The sequence below is a fragment of the Bubalus kerabau genome, chromosome 17 (assembly GCF_029407905.1).
Source record: "Bubalus kerabau isolate K-KA32 ecotype Philippines breed swamp buffalo chromosome 17, PCC_UOA_SB_1v2, whole genome shotgun sequence".
Lineage (NCBI taxonomy): Eukaryota > Metazoa > Chordata > Mammalia > Artiodactyla > Bovidae > Bubalus > Bubalus kerabau.
The window spans coordinates 13,892,889-13,912,396 of NC_073640.1; the positions used below are offsets into that span (position 1 = coordinate 13,892,889).

General features: G+C 51.1%; 2 long non-coding RNA genes across 2 annotated transcripts; both read right to left on the reverse strand.

The window, feature by feature from the left end:
• Positions 1–6,922: 6,922 nt before the first annotated feature.
• LOC129630919 (uncharacterized) lies at positions 6,923–15,694 on the reverse strand. The gene is made up of 2 exons (XR_008703814.1): positions 15,495–15,694; positions 6,923–8,789 (listed from the first exon to the last, which is right to left on the reverse strand). It is a non-coding gene; the product is annotated as an uncharacterized LOC129630919 (long non-coding RNA).
• Positions 9,281–15,485, reverse strand: LOC129630920 (uncharacterized). Its single transcript, XR_008703815.1, has 4 exons — positions 15,155–15,485; positions 14,892–15,042; positions 14,542–14,638; positions 9,281–9,393 (listed from the first exon to the last, which is right to left on the reverse strand). It is a non-coding gene; the product is annotated as an uncharacterized LOC129630920 (long non-coding RNA).
• Positions 15,695–19,508: the final 3,814 nt, after the last annotated feature.

Genomic DNA, 19,508 nt, shown 5'->3' on the forward strand with positions numbered 1-19,508 from the left:
GTGGCTCCAGGAAAACACTTCTGGGCAGGATATTCCAAAGGTGACTCCCAGAACGAGTCAAATCAGGCAAGGTTAATCCCTGACTGCTCGATGTTATAGGAGAAGGCGATGGCACCCCACTCCAGTACTCTTGCCTGGAAAATCCCATGGATGGAGGAGCCTGGTGGGCTGCAGTCCATGGGGTCGCCAAGAGTCAGACACAACTGAGCGACTCCACTTTCACTTTTCACTTTCATGCATTGGAGAAGGAAATGGCAACTCCAGTGTTCTTGCCTGGAGAATCCCAGGGACGGGGGAGCCTGGTGGGCTGCCGTCTATGGGGTCGCACAGAGTTGGACACGACTGAAGCGACTTAGCAGCAGCAGCTCGATGTTATAACAAATTGCACAAACGCAGGGGCTTCAAGCGTTGCAAATGATCCTGTTACAGTTCAGTGGGTCAGAGTTCCGAGATGAGTCTCACCGGGCAAAAATCAAGGTGTCAGCAGAGGGGTTCCTCCTGGAGGCCCCAGGGGAGAATCCACGCCTTGCCACTCCCACCCCCTGGAGAAGCTCGCACTCCTTGGCTCCGGGCTGCATGGCTCCAATCTTTTGCTCCCATCACCACACCTCATCTGTGATCCAAGATCCATCTGCCTCCCTCTGACAGGAACGTGTGTGATTACATTGGCGCACCTGGACAATCCAGGGTCACGCGCCCCACGTCAAGGGTCTTAATCTCACCCACAGAGTCCCTTTGGCCTTCATGAAGTAATGCTTGAAGATTCCAAGGATTAAGATCTGAACATTTTAGGAGGCTCTTTGCATCAACCACCATTCTCCCCAACACGCCCAGATCTTCCCTGGGCCACGCCTCTGCAGCCTTCTGATTTCAGCTTAAACTGTATCAATCAAAGGAGTATTTTTAGGATCCCTCTGTTGAAAGGGGCTCCGGCACCTCTCCCATCCACAGCTCCGCCCTTAGTAGCCCCTCCCTCCTCTTGCTTCTTTCCTTCCTGGCAGTAACTGTAATGACGCAGAGTATTTACCTATTTTATTTTCTCATACTCTCTGCCTCTGTATCGTTGGCTTCTGCTAGCCCAGCACCCAGCACCAAGCCTGGCACATAGTATGAGCACAATAACTGTTTGTTACATAAATAGATGAGTTGGCAGTTTGTCTTTGAACGGACTCACAAAGCTTTCAGCTGACTTAGAGGCCCTGCGATAGCACAGTCGATGGGGAGGAATTTGAGGCTGGAGAGTCCCGAAGTTGACTTCCGGATTTCACTGTGATTTCTCTACTCTTAGCTTCCCTGAGCCTCCGTGGGCAGACAGTCCTCTTCGTGTAAGGTACGCAGTGAACACCCACGACCTGCCCAGCACATCTGAGGTGTGCAGTCAACACTGGTTCCGATCCCATGGGAGCAGCATCGGCACCACGTGGGGCCTTCAAGAGTTTCAAGGTTCTTGGGTCCCACCCAGACCCACTGGATCAGAAATGCTAGGGGTGGGCCTGGGGATCTTTAACATGCCCTCCAGGGGGTTCTTTGCATGCCCATGTGTCAGAACTCCTGGGGGCCATGTTAGCTCTCTGCACTGCACGTGTTTTTAACTTGATCTGTTTGGCTGTGCTGGGACTTTGCTGTTGCGTGCTGTCGCGGGGGTTGCTCTCTGGGCGTGGTGCACCAGCTTCTTGCCGCAGTGTCTTCTCTCATTGTGGAGCACAGGCTCTCGGCTCGCGGGCTCAGTTCCTGCGGCCCCGGGGCTCTGGAGCACTCAGGCTTCAGTAGTTGGGGCCCGTGGGCTTAGCTGTTCCGCAGCAAGTGGGATCTTCCCAGACGAGGGCTCAAACTGTGTTTCCTACACTGGCAGGTGGGTTCTTTACCACTGAGCCACCAGGGAAGCCCTGCGTGTGTTAATACCTTCTGCTCATGACATGGTGACTAACATGAACGTTCCTCCGGGTGTCCCTAAATCACCACGCGAATTGCTTGGGGAGACTGACCGAACCCCGGGGACACTGAGAACCATGGAAGCAGAGGGACCACCCCATGGCCACACAGCTTGTCCCTGGCACAACCAGAGTCAGAGTCAGGACTGCCGCTCCTGACCCTCTCTTCTCTGCCCAGCGCCCCTCTCAATGACCCTTGGGGGTGGAGCAGATGCTTTGGGCATTTTGACTTTTCTTACTTTGGTGGGTGTGCTGACTCTCAAAGCCCCCTGAGTGAAGGGAACCTGATTTCATATGAGAAAGTGCAGACTTGGGGGTCAGACACGCAGCCTTTCAAGTGCCCACTCCAACATCGCTGGCTGCGCGACCCCACCCCCGGGGCCGGGCTCCCATTCCCAGCTCGCGGCAGATGGGGACATTGGGGCAGCACCTGGCACCTGAAGGCCAAGGGGACCAGGTCATCCTCACTGAGCGCCCGCTGCAGCCCCGGCGTCCTCCTGGGACTCACTGGGTGCCCGCTGCAGCCCCGGCGTCCTCCTAGGTGCTCACTGGGTGCCCACTGCAGCCCTGGCTTCCCCCTAGGTGCTCACTGGGCGCCCGCTGCAGCCCCGGCGTCCTCCTAGGTGCTCACTGGGCGCCCACTGCAGCCCTGGCTTCCTCCTAGGTGCTGGGAGGGTAGAAGGGAAGGAGCAGACAGTCCAGGCCGGGGCCCACTGGATGCCATAGAGCACCCCCCACCCTTCCAGCTGAGAGAATCAAAACTGTCTCCAGTCAACCGTGTTAGGGGGCAAAGCTGCCCGTGGTTGAGAATCACGGGTCTGACCTCAATCAGGGACACCAAAACGAGGTGAAATAAGGTGGAACAAAGTGAAACAAGGTCACAGAACTGTAGGTATCTTTTAAACCCCCTAAGCTACTTATCCACATAGCTAGAATTCCAGGTAGATAGGCATAGAGACACAGATGTAGAAAGAGTTGTAGATACAGATGAAGATACAGATAGGGATACAGAGGAACAGGGAGGTAGAGATAGATTCCTTCTGGCGCAGGTGGTGATTAGCGCTCTGAAGAAAAATAAACCAGGTCCAGGGGCTGACTTAGAACAGGGGTCAGGGCGGGCCTCTCTGATGAGGTGACTCTGGGCAGAGAGCACTGTGAAAGAGGGAATCGGCACAGGGATGTCAGGGTAAGCGAGCTCCAGGCACAGGGAGGGGAGGGAGTAGTGCAAAGGCCCTGAGGCTGACTGTGCAAAGTGAGCGTGAAGCCCAGTGAGAAGGCCAGTGTGCCTGGGCCAGAGGTGGCGATGCAGGGGCAGGTGATGAGGTCAGCGAGACGTCAGAGTCCCGGTCATGTTTGGCCTTGGTGCCATTGTGACCATTTCAGGTTTTGCTCTGTGTGAAGAGGGACCCATAGAGGATCTGATCTGAGCAGGGGAAGGATGTGATCTGACTTAGACCTTGAAAACCAGGCAAGAAGGGGTGTCAGGAGACTGTGGCAATGGTCCACACAAAGGATGGTGGCAGCTTGGAGGTCAGAGAAATATCCAGCTTGGAATATAGAAGATCAAAGGATGGTTGGTTCTGGAGGTGATGGGGAAGAAGGGAGGGAGGGAGGGAAGGAGAAAGAGAGAGGGAAGGGAGGAGGGAGAGGGGAGCAACGGAGGGAAAGATACAAGGATGGACTTTTGGGCCAACAGACTTGGGTTCAAATGCCAGCCACACCACTTCCTAGCTCTGTGACCTTAGGCAAGTCGCTTGCCCTTTCTGCGCCTCAGGTTCCACATCTGTAAAATGGCTTAATAGTATCGCATCTTGCCTAGATGAGGAGGAGGGAGGCTTGTCACACAGCAGGCCCTCAATTAAAAAGGTCTTCCTTCAAGGGAGGGGTTCTTGCTCCCCCCTCCTAATATACCCTGCCAATTTCTCATCACACAGAGGTTTTAGGCAGTGGGCTCTGCAGCCAGCCAGAGCCAATGCCCTCCCATGTGGAAATGAAACCTGAAATCTTAAGTGACACCAGACCCTGGGGCCTAATGACTATTGTCAAGAAGAGCCTTATTTTTTTGGCCATTCCACACACAGCTTGTGGGATCTCGGCTCCCCAGTGAGGAACTGAACCCAGGCCCAGCAGGGAAAGTCCTGGATCCTAACCCCTGGGCCAGCAGGGCACTCCCAATAAGAGCCTTTTAGAAAAACTTGGAAGCAGGAGCCAGGTTCTAAGGCCCCAGCCAGCTCTTAGAGCCAGCATTCCCTGCCCCCACCCCACCCCACCCCCGCTCCCTGACAGCTGGTGTGGCCCCAGCCTGCTCCCAAAGCCGGGGGCTGAGGTTTGCTTTCTTTCAGCCCAGTAACAGCCCTGCCCCCAAGGCCATCTCAGCACATTTCAGCAGGCTGGGCAGGTCGGAGCCCTCCCACAGCATCTGCTCAGAAACCCACCCGTGCACCCCCAGCTGTACACCCCCAGCCGGCAGGCATGCCCCTGTCACACGGGGTGGGGTACCTGCCCCGGGAAAGCCCGCTGCTCCGCAGACGCTCTGCAGATACTTGGTACTGCTATGGAAACAGCCACAGTCACAGGGGCAGCTGGAGAGAATGTTTCAGAATCCTTAAAGGGCCTGGCAGCAGGGAGCAGGACCTGGAGATGAGCCTGGGGCGTCTGTCTGGGGCTTTTCAAGCCTTCTGCAACCTGGGACCCACTGTCCCCACACCCTCTTTTTGGCAGAGGAGTTGCCTGCAGGGCGAGAAGGCTCCAGGCTCCCACCGCCCCTGCTTCTCCCAGGTTGTCCAGAACAAGGAGAACTTGCTCTCGGAATGAGATGCCAAGCCTTCTTACATAAATATCCAGACCTGGGCTTCTTCTGAAAAATCAGAAGATCTGGGAACATGCAACTGTACAGCGTGGGTGAGAGTGTCCTCTTTACCAGGGCATGGCCTCGCCCGGCAGCCACAGTGCCCACCCCTCCCTGCTGCCTCCCTGGCACTCAGCCTCCTTCCCCACCCTCAGCCCCCTGCCCAGAGAGGCCTCTGGGGGGGCTGTCCAGGTCAGAGGAGGAACTGAAGTGGGCTGGGGGCAGGATAAGATGCAGGAGGCTTTCTCAGTTGGAATGAACAGAACTCAGACAAGGATGAGAGAGGGACACACAGGTCTGCAGGTCTCAAGCTGGGAGGTTGTTGAGGTTGAGATGGGGTGGATGGAGATGGGGGACCCGGGGAGGAAGAGGAGGGCAAGGAGGTGTTCACCTGGTTTGTTGAGCCCCGACTGAAACACAGAGGCCTGAACTCAAAGAGGCGGTGGTGCGTCATCCAGTTGTCAAAGCATTTTGAAATAAGCACCCCTATTTGCATATCTGATAGGGAAAAAAAGTAAAAAAGATTACTAATAAAACAGAAAGCAGTTTAGCGGCTGCCAGGGGGTGGGGGGTGGAGATAGGGAACAACTGCTAAACCGGTATGAGGCGTCCTCTGGAGAGACAGAAAGTTCTGGAACGACATCGTGGTGACGGCTGCCCAGTGCTGTGAATATAATGCCACGTGAACTGTTCACTTTCAAATGGTTCAAATGGTAGGTTTTATGTTATGTGCACACCGTAATTTTAAAAAAGGCCTAACAACCAGTGATGGTGAGGCATATGGGGACACAGGAGTAGAGTGTCAATCAACACAGGGCGTCAGGACAGCGCTATGGTTGTTAGTCTCATCATCTAAATTCTTGCACCCAAAAATCTTGTAGAAACTCCTGGGACATTGATATACATGTGCGAAGAGGTTCAAGATGGAGCTGTTAATTCAAAACAAACAGGGACCTCCCCGGTGGTCCAGTGGCTCAGACTCCATGCTCCCAATGCAGGAGGCCCAGGTTTGATCCCTGGTCGGGGAACGAGATCCCGCATGCTGCAACTAAGACCTGGCACAGCTGAAAATATATGTGTATTTTAAAAATAAAAACAAACGAACACACAAAAATCGAAAACCACCTAAATGCCACATTAGTTTTCTGTGAACAAATTACCCCCATATGGCAGCTTAAAACCAGACTTCTCATAGGCCCCGCCCACCTAGGATCTCCATGTTCTGTGGGTTAGAATTCCCTGCGTTATTGGGTTGGGTTCTCTGATCAAGGTATCAAGGCCAAAATCAAGCTGTCAGCCTCACCTAGAGATCACGGTCCTCTTATAAGCATACTTCGGTTGGTGGTAGAATTCATTTTCCTCGGGGTTTATAACTGAGGCCCCCTTTTCTTGCTGACCATTGTCCAGGAGTGGCTCTTCCACGTGCCCCCCATTCCTCAACCATGGAGAATTTCCCCACAAGGGAGAACCCATTCCTTTTAGGGGCTCACCTGACTAGGTCAGTCCACCAAGGAGAACCTCCCTTTCTTGAAATCCACAGTACCAACCACATACACTCTACTCACAGGAGTGACACCCCATCATATTTGTAGGTTCCTCCCATACTCAAGAGGAGGGCGTGGCAACCCACTGCAGTGTTCTTGCCTGGAGAGTCCCGTGGGCACAGGAGCCTGATGGGCTACAGTCCATGGGGTCACAGAGAGTTGGACACGACTGAGCAACCACGGCAGCAGTAGCAGCGGACACTCAAGGAGAAGGAGCCATTTAAGGGTGGAGTCACCATGGGTCATCATAGAATTCTGTCTGCCACAGTGTCCATCAGTAGGAGATCACGTCAGTAAACCATTGTAGCTTCATGATCTCAAACACTGGAAAGAATTTAAATGAGAACTATCTATATGTACTCATGGGGAACATCTTCCTTGATGCCCTGTTAAGTGAGAACAGCACATTGCAAAACTATATATGTATATTTTTTCCTCTGTGTGTATATATGAATTTCTTATAGATGTGCAATTTCATTATACAATTTCATTTGATCAAAAACAACAATGTACGCCTGTACATGTGTGTGTGTATGTACATGTACAAAGAAAAATCTAGAAGAATACAGATGGTTGAGGGGCTCACCATTTATAGTTTGGTCTCTAAACTTTATTTCATACAGTTGCGTATTATTTAGAATTAGCTGCAGTGAGTATCTATTATTTTTGTAGCTTAGAGAGGTTAACACATGAATAAGAAAAAGCTCACAATTTAGTCACCAGTTGAATCACTGTGTTTTAAGGCACAGAAAGGAAAACAGGTCCGTGTCTCCCCCTGCCCCCCCAGGCTTTTATGATATGACCATGTTGGGAGTAATTTTCAAGCCAGACTCATTTTCTCATTATTTCTCATTTTGAAATACTCCTTAGTGACTCTTGAAGTTACTCATTGCTAAGGGAGCACTCCCAGCAATCAGAGTAGTGAGAATTCAGAACCACACCCCTATACAACGCTGGGGGACAGGAGCAAACGCCTCAGGGCAGGCAGGTTGGAGTTTGAAGTGGGTTGTCTACACTGGAGGTAAGCAGCAGCCCATGAGATCTGAGTCAGGCTTAGAGTCAGAGCCAGCTGCTGATGGAAGGGCAGGGCAGCCACACAGGCCAGGCAGTCAGCAGGACTGGGGTACTGGGAAGAGGGGTGTGATGAATCAGGCTCCATGCTGAAAGTAGAAACAATTCAAAGTCTTTCCGGCAGAAAACAGTTTCACACGACGCACTGGGTGATTTCAAAGCCGACGGCGGGCTGGAGGAGCAGCCCCAGGCTCCACTGCGGCCGTGACCCCTCGACATGGCAGAACAGGAGCTGCCGCACCCAGGAGGGCTGAGAAGCACAAAGCTGCAAGGGCACTGTTGAGTCAGAGCACCTTCAGCGCTGCAGCCCAGGAGTGAGCGCCTGCTGCTAGACACCCCTGGAGCTGGAGGCTGGACGCCAGCATCCCCATGACCTTGCTGGTTGAGGGAAAACAGGCCACAGAGAGACAGCACCCGTCTTCTTCCCATCTTCCAAATCTCATGAGAATGCATTGAACTGGCACAGCCAAACTCATACCCGGAGCCGGAGCTCCAAGAGAGTTTGGGAAATTCATTTTTAACTTTCCCAAAAAAGTTAGAATGAACCCCAAGTACCCAGGGTCATTACCCAAGAGGGAGACTACAGCACAGGAGGGCAAGGATCCCGGTGGGGGCCTGGGAGACAGGGCAGAGTCCAGCTCCAGGGACCAACCACGCACTGGCAAGGCAGCGAGGACAGCCCTGACATGGCCTCTAGTCATTTCTTGGATGAACCCTGTGGTCCTTAAACGAAGAAATAAGGATCAGGTTTCTCTGTTCTAACCTCAGTGTGGCTGCACAGATTAACTTCAGCTAAGCTCACACAGGGCTGGAGAGGGTGTGGAGAAAAGGGAACACTCTTGCACTGTTGATGGGAATGAAAATTGTTACAGCCACTATGGAGAACAGTATAGAGATTCCTTAAAAATCAAACAAACAAAAAAACTAGGAACAGAATTACCATATGACCCAATAATCCCACTTCTGGGTACATACCCTGAGAAAACCATAACTGAAAGAGACGCATTACCCCAATGTTTGTTGCAGCACTTTTTACGATAGCTAGGACATGGAAATAACCTACATGCCCATCGACAGATGAATGGATACAGAAATAGTGGTACTTATATACAATGGACTATTCAGTTCAGAACAGTTGCTCAGTCGTGTCCGACTCTTTGAGACCCCATGAATCGCAGCACGCCAGGCCTCCCTGCCCATCACCAACTCCCAGAGTTCACTCAGACTCATGTCCATCGAATCTGTGATGCCATCCAGCCATCTCATCCTCTGTCGTCCCCTTCTCCTCCTGCTCCCAATCCCTCCAAGCATCAGAGTCTTTTCCAATGAGTCAACTCTTCACATGAGGTGGCCAAAGTACTGGAGTTTCAGCTTTAGCAATGGACTATTACTCAGCTATAAAAAAGAATGCATTCGAGTCAGTCCTAATGAGGTGGATGAATCTAGAGCCTATTACACAGAGTGGAGTATATCAGAAAGAAAAAGACAAATATTGTATATTAATGCATATGTATGGAATCTAGAAAGATGGTGTTGATGAGCCTATTTGCAGGGCAGCAATGGAAACACAGACATAGGGAACAGACCTGTGGACACAGTGGGGGAAGGAGTGGGTGGACAAATTGAGAGAATAGCATGGAAACATACACATCACCATATGTAAAGCAGATAGCCAGTGGGAATTTGCTGTATGACTCAGGGACTCAAACTGGGGCTCTGTGACAACCTGGAGGGGTGGGATGGGGTGGGAGAAGGAAGGGGGGTTCAGGAGGGAGGCGACATGTGTGTACCTGTGGCTGATTCATGTTGATGTATGGCAGAAACCAAAACAATACTGTAAAGCAATTATCCTCCAATTAAAATTAAAAAAAAAACAAAGAAAGAAGGACAGAGAAAAAAAATTTTAATGACTATTCTGTATCAAGTGGCTGCCATTATTAGCTATGCACGGTGCTGAGGGCTTCATGCATTGTCCCGTGTCAGATATTCTGCAGCAACCCTGTAAGATGGAGACTGTTATTGCTGTTGTTATTGTTAGTTAAGATTTTGGTTTTATCTTTTTTTCTGGCTGTGCTGGGTCTTCACTGGGCTTCCCGGGTGGCTCAGATGGTAAAGAATCCGCCTACAGTGCAGGAGACCTGGGTCTTCACTGCTGCGCGGGGGCCACTCTCTAGTGCCGTGCACAGGCGTCTCACTGCAGTGGCTTCTCCTGGTGCAGAGCTCAGGCTCTAGGCACATGGGCTTCGGTAGCTGAGGCACACAGGCTCATGTGTTGCGGTCCGAGGGCTCTCAAGCCCAGGCTTCATAGTTGTGGCACACAGGCTAAGCTGCTCTGGAGCCTGCAGGATTGTCCCAGTTCAGGGATCAAAGCCATGTCTTCTGCACTGGCAGGCAGATTCTTTATCACTGAGCCACCATGGAAGCCCCTATTGATATTATCTAAAAGGTGAAACTTAGACTCAGAGGGGTTTTGTAACTTGGCCAAGGTCACACAGGAAGTGAATGACAGAACCAGGATTAGAACCCATATATTTAACCATATATGACATTGGCTACCACGATTCCTCTTTGATGTTCTTTTTAAATAAGAAAACAAATCTGTACATCCTAAGTGCTGTTTGCTTGGAAGACAACTGTTCCCAAATATGGGATGCATGGGGATGTAGATAATAAAAGGAATCCTTCGTGGGGGAGGAGCTGGAATCTACAGGACTAAACAGCGCCTGTGCCCCTGTCAAAGCTAACATTCTGTTCTGCAAGCACACCTACTTCCCCCCATTAAAAAGCCACTGCTGGGACTGACTTCTACCAGGCGGGGGTCTAGGGGAGGGAGGGATACTGCTTCTTGGAAGATGCTCTGTGATCATCCCTGAAGCAATCTACAGTACGTCCCAGTGTTGCTATAGCAACTCCCCATCTGCGTTATTTCAATGAAACAGAAGAAGCATCTTCTGTCTCTAGGCTATTGTGACTTTGAAAAGTGATTCGTTTATTCAACAAGTATTTAAAAGTATCATGCAGGGGTGGCAAATTCAAATGCTTATAGGATCAGACTGATAACACAAAGGAGTATGTTTAAAAGGCTGGCCAGGGGTTTAATCAGAGAGTTAGGGGCAGTAAGGCCCTGTAGAGCATATACACGTCCCCATCCGTAAGGGCAGCCATTTCAGTCCAGCCCCTCATCTCTCTGCTGGAATGTAATCCCAGCGTTACTGGATCTTCAGATTTGTTGAAAGTTGAGAGTTGGATTTTTATGTGAAATCTTTCCATTTTGAAACATTGGCAACCAATTTAAGATTTGGAGTTGGGCTTCTGAGTACTGTTGTGCATATCATATGCTGCAGAAGTCTGGGCTCACTCAGTTCAGTTCTGTCGCTCAGTCATGTCCGATTCTTTGCAACCCCATGAATCGCAGCACGCCAGGTCTCCCTGTCCATCACCAACTCCTGGAGTTCACTCAAACTCACATCCATCGAGTCAGTGATGCCATCAAGCCATCTCATCCTCTGTCGTCCCCTTCTCCTCCTGCCCCCAATCCCTCCCAACATCAGAGTCTTTTCCAATGAGTCAACTCTTCGCATGAGGTGGCCAAAGTACTGGAGTTTCAGCTTTGATGCTTCTTTGGAAGCATCATTCCTTCCAAAGAATACCCAGGGCTGATTTCCTTCAGAATGGACTGGTTGGATCTCCTTGCAGTCCAAGGGACTCTCAAGAGTCTTCTCCTACACCACAGTTCAAAAGAATCAATTCTTCAGCGCTCAGCTTTCTTCAAAATCCAACTCTCACATCCATACATGACCACTGGAAAAACCATAGCCTTGACTAGACAGACCTTTGTTGGCAAAGTAACGCCTCTGCTTTTGAATATGCTGTCTAGGTTGGTCATAACTTTCCTTCCAAGGAGGAAGCGTCTGGGCTCACTAGTCTTATGTAAATTCAGAGCAAACTGTGTAGCTATATATGTGTAATCCCATCACATCAGTGAGCCAGATCTAGCTTGTGGGTCACAGCTTGCCAGTTCCAACTCTCTAACCCAGCCTTAGAGGTTTGGCTAAGTTAATGATTGTCCAACTATGCAGTATAAGCCACCAAAAAAATGATGATGATAGTAGTATTTGGGAGCTTTCCAGGTGGCTTAGTGGTGAAGAATTCATCTGCCAATGCAGGAGACGCAGGTTCAATCCCTGGGTCAGGAAGATCCCCTGAAGGAGGAAATGGCAACCCCTTCCAGTATTCCTGTTTGGAGAATCCCATGGACAGAGAAGCCTGGTGGGCTGCAGTCCATGGGGTTGCAAAGAGTCGGAACATGATTGAGCACGCACACATGCACTCATAGTAGTATCCAGTGATGTGAAAGAGTGTTCACCATATATTCATGAGTGGAAAAAGCAAGTGACAAAAACACGAACAGAGTGCAATCTCAATTTTTGAAAATAAAAATGTATATGGGGAACACATTTATTATACATAATAAAAATGCTGCTTTAGGAAACCTGGAAGGATATACCTCAATTTGGAATAAGAATTCTATCTTGAGGTTGAGTATTGGATCATTTTTATCCTCATCTTCTTTATCTCTGCCTTTTAAATTCTTTTATGATGGTGAGTATGTGCCTTCAGACTTCCCCAGTAGCTCAGCAGTAAAGAATCCCCCTGCAATGCAGTTCGATCCCTGGGTCAGAAAGATCCTCTGGAGGAGGAAATGGCAATCCATTCCAGTATTCTAGCTTGAAAAATTCCATGGACAGAGGAACCTGGTAGGCTGCAGTCCATGGGGTTGCAAAGAGTTGGACATGACTAAAGTGACTGAACACAGACAGACACATAGACATGATGGCGAGTAATACTTATACAGTGAAAAAATTTAAGTTCATTTCAAAATTTGTTTTTAAATGGCATCAAAGCTTTTTTCCTAGCAAAAGGGTGGAAAGTGGGGTTGTGGTCAAAAACAGGGGTTCCCAACCTCAAACATATATCAGCATTGATCTAAGGGCATGTTTAAATACAGACCCCACCCACCCACCCTGGGGGTACTAGGACTCAATGGGCCAACGACTGGGCTGTGGAGTCCGCCTTTCACCAATTCCCAGGTGATGCTCAAGTTCACGAGCTCACTCAGGGCCTGGACCACATCCACTAAGAACCAGTGGGAAAGAGCAATACTAGTCTCTACCCTCTGAAAAGACCTTCTTATCAGGGTATCTAAGAATCCCTCTATCAACCTGCTAAAAATGCAGATTCTGGGATGATCCTCAAAGACAGTGACTCCTTGGGGGGGGAGGTCTGAGTTGGGGCCTGGGAGTCTGCATTTTACCAAATATGCTAGATGGTTCTGCTGTGGGTGCTGGGGGGACACCCTTGAGAAGCACAGCACCTCTTTGCAGTGCCAGCTCATTTGGGTGATTCCCATCTACTGGTATGCAGTGGATTCCTGCTGTGTGCCCAGCACTGTGGCAGGAACTGGACAGACCCATATGCCATACCCCTCCCTCCAAGAGTGGCCCTGGGGGCGGAAGGAACAAGCACCCAGTGGAAGGCTTCTGTGGAGGCTGATGAGCTGGGGTGTGGGGAGACACGAGGCAGGGCCCCGGGCAGTGGGTGTACTGGGTCTAGAGGGAGGCAGCCTGGATCAGGGCACTGGGAGTACGTGAGGATGTTCCTTCTCATGATCTTTCAAACCACAATTCGTTCTCAACAGCAACCAGCTCCACTTCAGTTAGTGTTTGATCGTCAAACTCAAAATATGTGCTGTTGGGGCACATGAAAAGGTGTTCAACATTGCTAATTATTAATGTTAGAGAAACACAAATAAAAACTGCAAGATATCCCCTCATACCAGTCAGAATGGCCATCATCAAAAAACCTACAAATAACAAATGCTGGAGAGGGTGTGGAGAAAAGGGAACCCTCCTACACTGTTGGCAGGAATGTAAACTGATCCAGCCACTACGGAGAACAGTACAGAATTTCCCAAAAAAACTAAAAATGAAACTACCATATGATCCAGCAATCCCATTCCTGAGATATATCCGGAGAAAACCATAATTTGAAAAGATACATGCACCCCTATGTGCGTAGTAGCACTATTCACAACAGCCCAGACATGGAAGCAACCTAAGTGTCCATCAATGGATGAAGAGATAAAGAAGATGTGGTACATATACACAATGGAATATTACTCGGCCGTAAAAAAAGAACAAAATAATGCCGTTTGCAGCAACATGGGTGCAACTAGAGATGATCATGCTAAGTGAGATACGTCAGAAGGAGGAAGACAAAAGTCCTATGACAGCGCTTTCATACGGAATCTAACATACGCCACAAAGGAACTTATCTACAAACTAGAACCAGACTCACAGACGTAGAGAACAGCCAGCTGCCGAGGGGGAGCCGGGGACGGAAGGAGCGGGAGTTTGGGGTTAGCAGATGCAAACTGTTACACACACAGCAGATAAACAAAGTCCTACTGTTTGGGCACAGGGAACTATATTTAACATCTGCGTAAACCGTAATGGAAAAGAATACGAAAAAGAATGTACGTATAGGTATAACTGAGTCGCTCTGCTGTACAGCAGAAAAGAATACAACATTGTAAATCAACTATATTTCAATTAAAAAAAAACACGCTGTTAGGCAGCAGCCTGGCTGTCCGTCCTGGGCAGGGCCTCTGAGAATCTGCTCACGGCTCTTCCCAGCTCCCACAGCCCCGTCCCTTCGTCATACTTCAAAGTCCACCTGTCCAAGTGAGCCCTCTCTGTCCCTCCTCCCTGCCCTTGCTTGATGAATTCTTTTGTGTCTTTGTTTTTAAAATGTTTTGAAACTTCTGTACTCCAATCAGACAGGAGATCAGAGAAAACCACCTGACGAATCCCCACCTGCCCATGACACAGGTGCTCCCGTTTCGCAGATTTTCTTCAGCTCTTTTTGGAATAAATGAACCAAACAGACACAGCCCAAGTCTCGCTCTGACCCTCCGTTTCCCTGAGACCCCCTCTCCCCCTGGCTTACCCATTCTCATGCTTTTGATGTATTTTTGCTCATGGGTGTGTATGCATAACCAACAGATCGTGTTATTTAGCCTGAAAATTTAGCTCTGATGTTACCGCTCTGTACCCTCATTGCTCTGCAAGTTGCCTTTCTCGCCCACCTTTGTGTTTGGAGACTTATCGGAAGGGCCAGTTTGTCTTGCCTGTGCATGCTGTCCACGGCTCTGCATGTCCTCAGCGGTGACATGAGACACAGGCCTGCAGGGGTGAGCCCAGGGCGTATTAAGGTCTGGCTACTTCTCTTGGCTTTACCAGACATAACCCACAGCAGGCTGTTAGTCCTCGGTTCTGCCCTCATCCCCCAGCTGCCGGACAGCTCCCCCAAACCAGAGTTGGCTGACGCTGGGCCACCCTTCCAGATCCTGGGCACAGAGAGGCAGAACTGCCCCCTCCCCGGGCTCGCAGCGTGGATTTTGAGGAACCTGCAAGTTTCGGAAGGCCGAGTCCTCACCTGAGCTTCAACTCTCTGATGCAGCTCTCAGCCTCAGGGCCAACATGCCCTCTCCTGCCCCATCCCGAGGGAGCTGTGGGGTCCCCTGGCCGGCCCAGCCCGGGGGCACACTCCAACCTCTGCAGCAGCCTCCCAGAGATATCTTAAAAATCTTCAAGAGGCAATGATAAGAGAGAAGAAATCAGGATATGGGTTTGAGCCCCCAGAGGTGGAGAAGCTGGACAGGTAGGAGGGACTGGTAGACAGATAGATGAGGTACATACCTGCCCTTTGGCAGAGGCGGAGGTAGGAGCTGGAGGAGGGGAGGAAGCCCTTGGGGCCCTCTGCCTGGTTGAGCGTGAGCCAAGTCTGACCCTACTCTAAGCGGGTTCGGGTTCTGTGTGGGGCTCGGAGGGCAGGCAGAGGCGCGCCTGCCCCAGGGGAGCCCCACTCATGGACTATTGACTGAGCACCCCGCTGTGTGTAAGGCCCTGGGGACAGCTCCCTCCCCTTGACAGGGTCACAGTGAGTGGGGGAGGGGAGGAGTAAATGAGAGCAGAGTTTCCTAAGCCTCCTGGAACAATCACGACTGGGGCTTCAAACGACAGAAATCTAGGCTCTCACCATCGGGAGGCTGGAAGTCTGAAATGGAGGTGTCAGCAGGACCAGGCTCCCTCCAGATGTTAGCAGCTCTGGGAGAGTCCTTCCTGCCCCTTCCAGCTCCCGCGGCTCCAGGCGTCCCCGGCCTGTGACTGTCTGCCTCTAGTCTCTGCCTCCATCCTCTCACGGCCTCCCTCTGCTTTCTCTCATAAGGGACACCTGGCCTCGGCTTCAAGGCCCACCCTAAATCCATGATGGTTCACTTGGAGATCCTTAACTAATTACAGCTCAGTTCAGTCGCTCAATCATGTCCGACTCTTTGCGACCCCATGGACTGAGGCACGCCAGGCTTTCCTGTCCATCACCAACTCCCAGATCCTATTCAAACTCATGTCCATCGAGTTGGTGATGCCATCCAGCCATCTCATCCTCTGTCGTCCCCTTCTCCTCCTGCCTTCAATCTTTCCCAATATCAGGGTCTTTTCCAATGAGTCCGTTCTTTGCATCAGGTGGCCAAAGTATTGGGGTTTCAGCTTCAGCATCAGTCCTTCCAATAAATATTCAGGACTGATTTCCTTTAGGGTGGACTGGTTGGATCTCCTTGCAGTCCAAGAGACTCTCAAGAGTCTTCTCCAACACAACAGCTCAAAAGCATCAGTTCTTTGGTGCTCGGCTTTCTTTAGAGTCCATCATTCACATCCATACATGACTACTGGAAAAACCATAGCTTTGACTAGATGGACCTTTGTTGGCAAAGTAATATCTGTGCTTTTTAATATGCTGTCTAGGTAGGTCATAGCTACACCTTCAATGAGCCTATTTCCAAATAAGGTCCTGCACACAGGTTCTGGGGGCCTCCCAGCTGACTCTAGTGGTAAAGAACCCGCCTGCCGCTGCAAGAGGCGTAAGAAACATGGGTTCACTCACTGGGTTGGGAAGATTCCCCTGGAGGAGGGCATGGCAACCCACTCCAGTATTCTTACCTGGAGAATCCCAGGGACAGAGGAGCCTGGCAGGCTACAGTCCATGGGGTTGCAAAGAGTCAGACATGACTGAGCTACTTCGCAAGCATGCACAGGTTCCGGGGCACAGGTGTATTAATATCTTTGGTGGACCAGCATTCAACCAACCCCACAGGATATGGGGAACCTTCTTGAAGAAGCAGGTCAGAGCAGGAGCCCATCTTTCTAGAGGGAGAGTGGGGGCATTCAGACAGAGAGGAGGAAGGGTGCCGGATAGGGATCAGGAGTCCAAGGAGGAAGTGGACAGAGTCTCGAGTGGAAGGACAAGCAGGGCTCCTGGCCACCACCCCCCCACCATTGGGAAATTTCCACTTGATCCCAGAGCAGTGAGGCGCTGAGGGGCGGGGATTAGCAAAGGACTAGGATGTAGCTGTAACTGGCGAGTGAAATTCCCTTGTAAGTTTAGGGTGGGCTTTTCTGATGGGCTAGACGAGCTAGAAGGCAATGGCAACCCACTCCAGTACTCTTGCCTGGAAAATCCCATGGATGGATGAGCCTGGTAGGCTGCAGTCCATGGGTCGCTAAGAGTTGGACACAACTGAGTGACTTCATTTTCACATTTCACTTTCATCATCGGAGAAGGAAATGGCAATCCACTCCAGTGTTCTTGCCTGGAGAATCCCAGGGACGGGGGAGCCTGGTGGGCTGCCGTCTATGGGGTTGCACAGAGTCGGACATGACTGACGCGACTTAGCAGCAGCAGCAGCAGACGAGCCATGAGAAGGAAGCTGTACCTCAGCTGCCTGCCTGGCCAGCCACCCCCGACCCCACTCAGCCTGAGGGCAGAGCTCCCTCCCGTCTCTCAGTCTCTCGTGAGTCATGTCCTGGCAGCCGACCTTTTTTGGCTCTGTAGGCACCTCTCTTCTGTGACTCACTAACAAGCGGGGAACAGGAAGCAGCAGGAAGATGAGAACAGGGACAGCACATCCTGGGGCTGTGGGCAGCGGGAGGCCCCACCAGGGCGGCACCTGCAGCTGGGCAACCCCTTTGCCAGCCTCAGATAGCCCCCTGGAGAGTAAAGGTCCGTGCGGAGGCTGGCAAAGTTGAGAAGCAGAAGCCTCCCCTCAGGGATCAATCAGCAAAGAGCAATAACACCCCCCACCTCCCACCCCCTCACCACCTCCCACCCCCTCGCCACCTCCCACCCCCTCGCCACCTCCCACCCCCTCGCCACCTCCCACCCCCTCGCCACCTCCCACCCCCTCGCCACCTCCCACCCCCTCGCCCCTGGAGGGCACAGCATTCACTAGCACAGCAGCTATTGGCTGGTTTCCATGTAGATCTCCTCTGCCCTCCACCAGCCCGGTGCAAGTCCCCAGAGCTCAGGCATGGGCCTAGCACAGTGCCTGGTCACAGCAGAAGAGGTGTTTTTCTCAGGAAAGGGGGCGTGGGTCTTGGCACTCCTCCTACTGAGAGGTGGGGTCAAGTCCCCTTCCCTTGAATGTGAGGGGGGGTGGTGCTCATGACCACCTCCCCCTAAAGTCCAGTGGAAATGCTGCCATGTAACCCTGGAGACTTGGTCAGAAAAGGACACATAGCTTCACCTGGGTCCCCCTGGGATGCTCACTCTGGGGAGTACAGGCTGCCATGCAAGCCCACTGCCCTTAATGAAGTTAAGGTCCATATGCACAATGAAACGCTATGCAGCCATAGCAAGGAATGAAATAATGCCATCTGCAGCAACACGGGTGGACCTAGAGGTTATCGTACTAAGTGAAGTGAGCCAGACAGAGAAAGACAACTGTCATTATGTGGAATCTAGATTATGACACCAATGAACTTATCTATGAAACAGAGACAGACTCACAGAAGTAGAGAACAGGCTCACGGTTGCCAAGGGCAGGCGAGGGAGGGAGGGAGTGGGAGTCTGGGATGTGGGGTGAGCGGAGGCAAACTATTACATATAGAACGGATTAAAACCAAGGTCCTGCTTATAGCACAGGGAACAAAATGCAACGTCCTGTGTTAAACCATAATGGGAAAGAATATGGAAAAGAACGTAAGCATATGTGCGACAATCCTTTTTCTCTACAGTAGAAATTACCACAACATTGTAAATCTACTATATTTCAATAAAATACATTTAAAACATTTTTTTAAAAGGTCACAGCCTGATACATTGTGGCAGGAGGATGCGCTGGGTGCACTCAGCCACAGACTGGCCTTGGCTGTTGGCCGGGGGCCGTGTGAGACGGTCAGCTTGAGCATCCAGGCCAGTGGATCCGACCACAGCCAGAGGAGAGACCCTGCTAGTGAAAATCGCCCTGCTGAACCCTTCCTAAATCCCAGTTCTACAAATTCATGGGCCAAACAACACAGTGGTTGGTTTACACCATTCAGTTTGGGGGAACCCGGAATAGCTACTGAATGTCCAGTGTGTCAAGTAATTAAGAGTCTGAAGCAAGAGCTTCACCCCAAGACCTGCCAGACCCTGAGGGAGGCCAGACTGGGGCGCCCATGCCCTGGGCAGCGTTGGGAGCAGCTGGATGGAATCAGCTCCAGGCAGCACTACCAGATACCTTCTGGATGCTGGTTATGGGGGGCAGGGGTGGGGGTGGAGTGGGGGGCTTCGCTGGTGGCTCAGAAGGCAAAGAATCTGCCTGGGATGCAGGAAACCCAGTTTCTATTCCTGGATTGGGAAGATCCCCTGGAGAAGGGAATGGCAACCCACTCCAGCATTCTTGTCTGGAGAATCCCATGTACAGAGGAGCCTGGTGGGCTACACTCCATGGGGTCGCAAACAGTCAGACACGACTGAGTGACCAACACTTTCACTCTCAATGACATAAAGGCAAGGTCTCTCTGCCCTTGAGGACATCAAGATCCCATCAGCCAAGTTCTGAAATCCCAGCAAAGGCCTGAGCTGCAGTTATCAACTAAAACCCCAGCTCCCTGACACATAAACTCAGCTCCACCCTCTCTGCCCTTCTTGGCAAACATCCCCCAGGAGCCTTTGTCCCTGGTCTCCTTTTCCCTAGACCCCTTAGCCGGCTTCCCTCCTCCCCTTCACACCTCA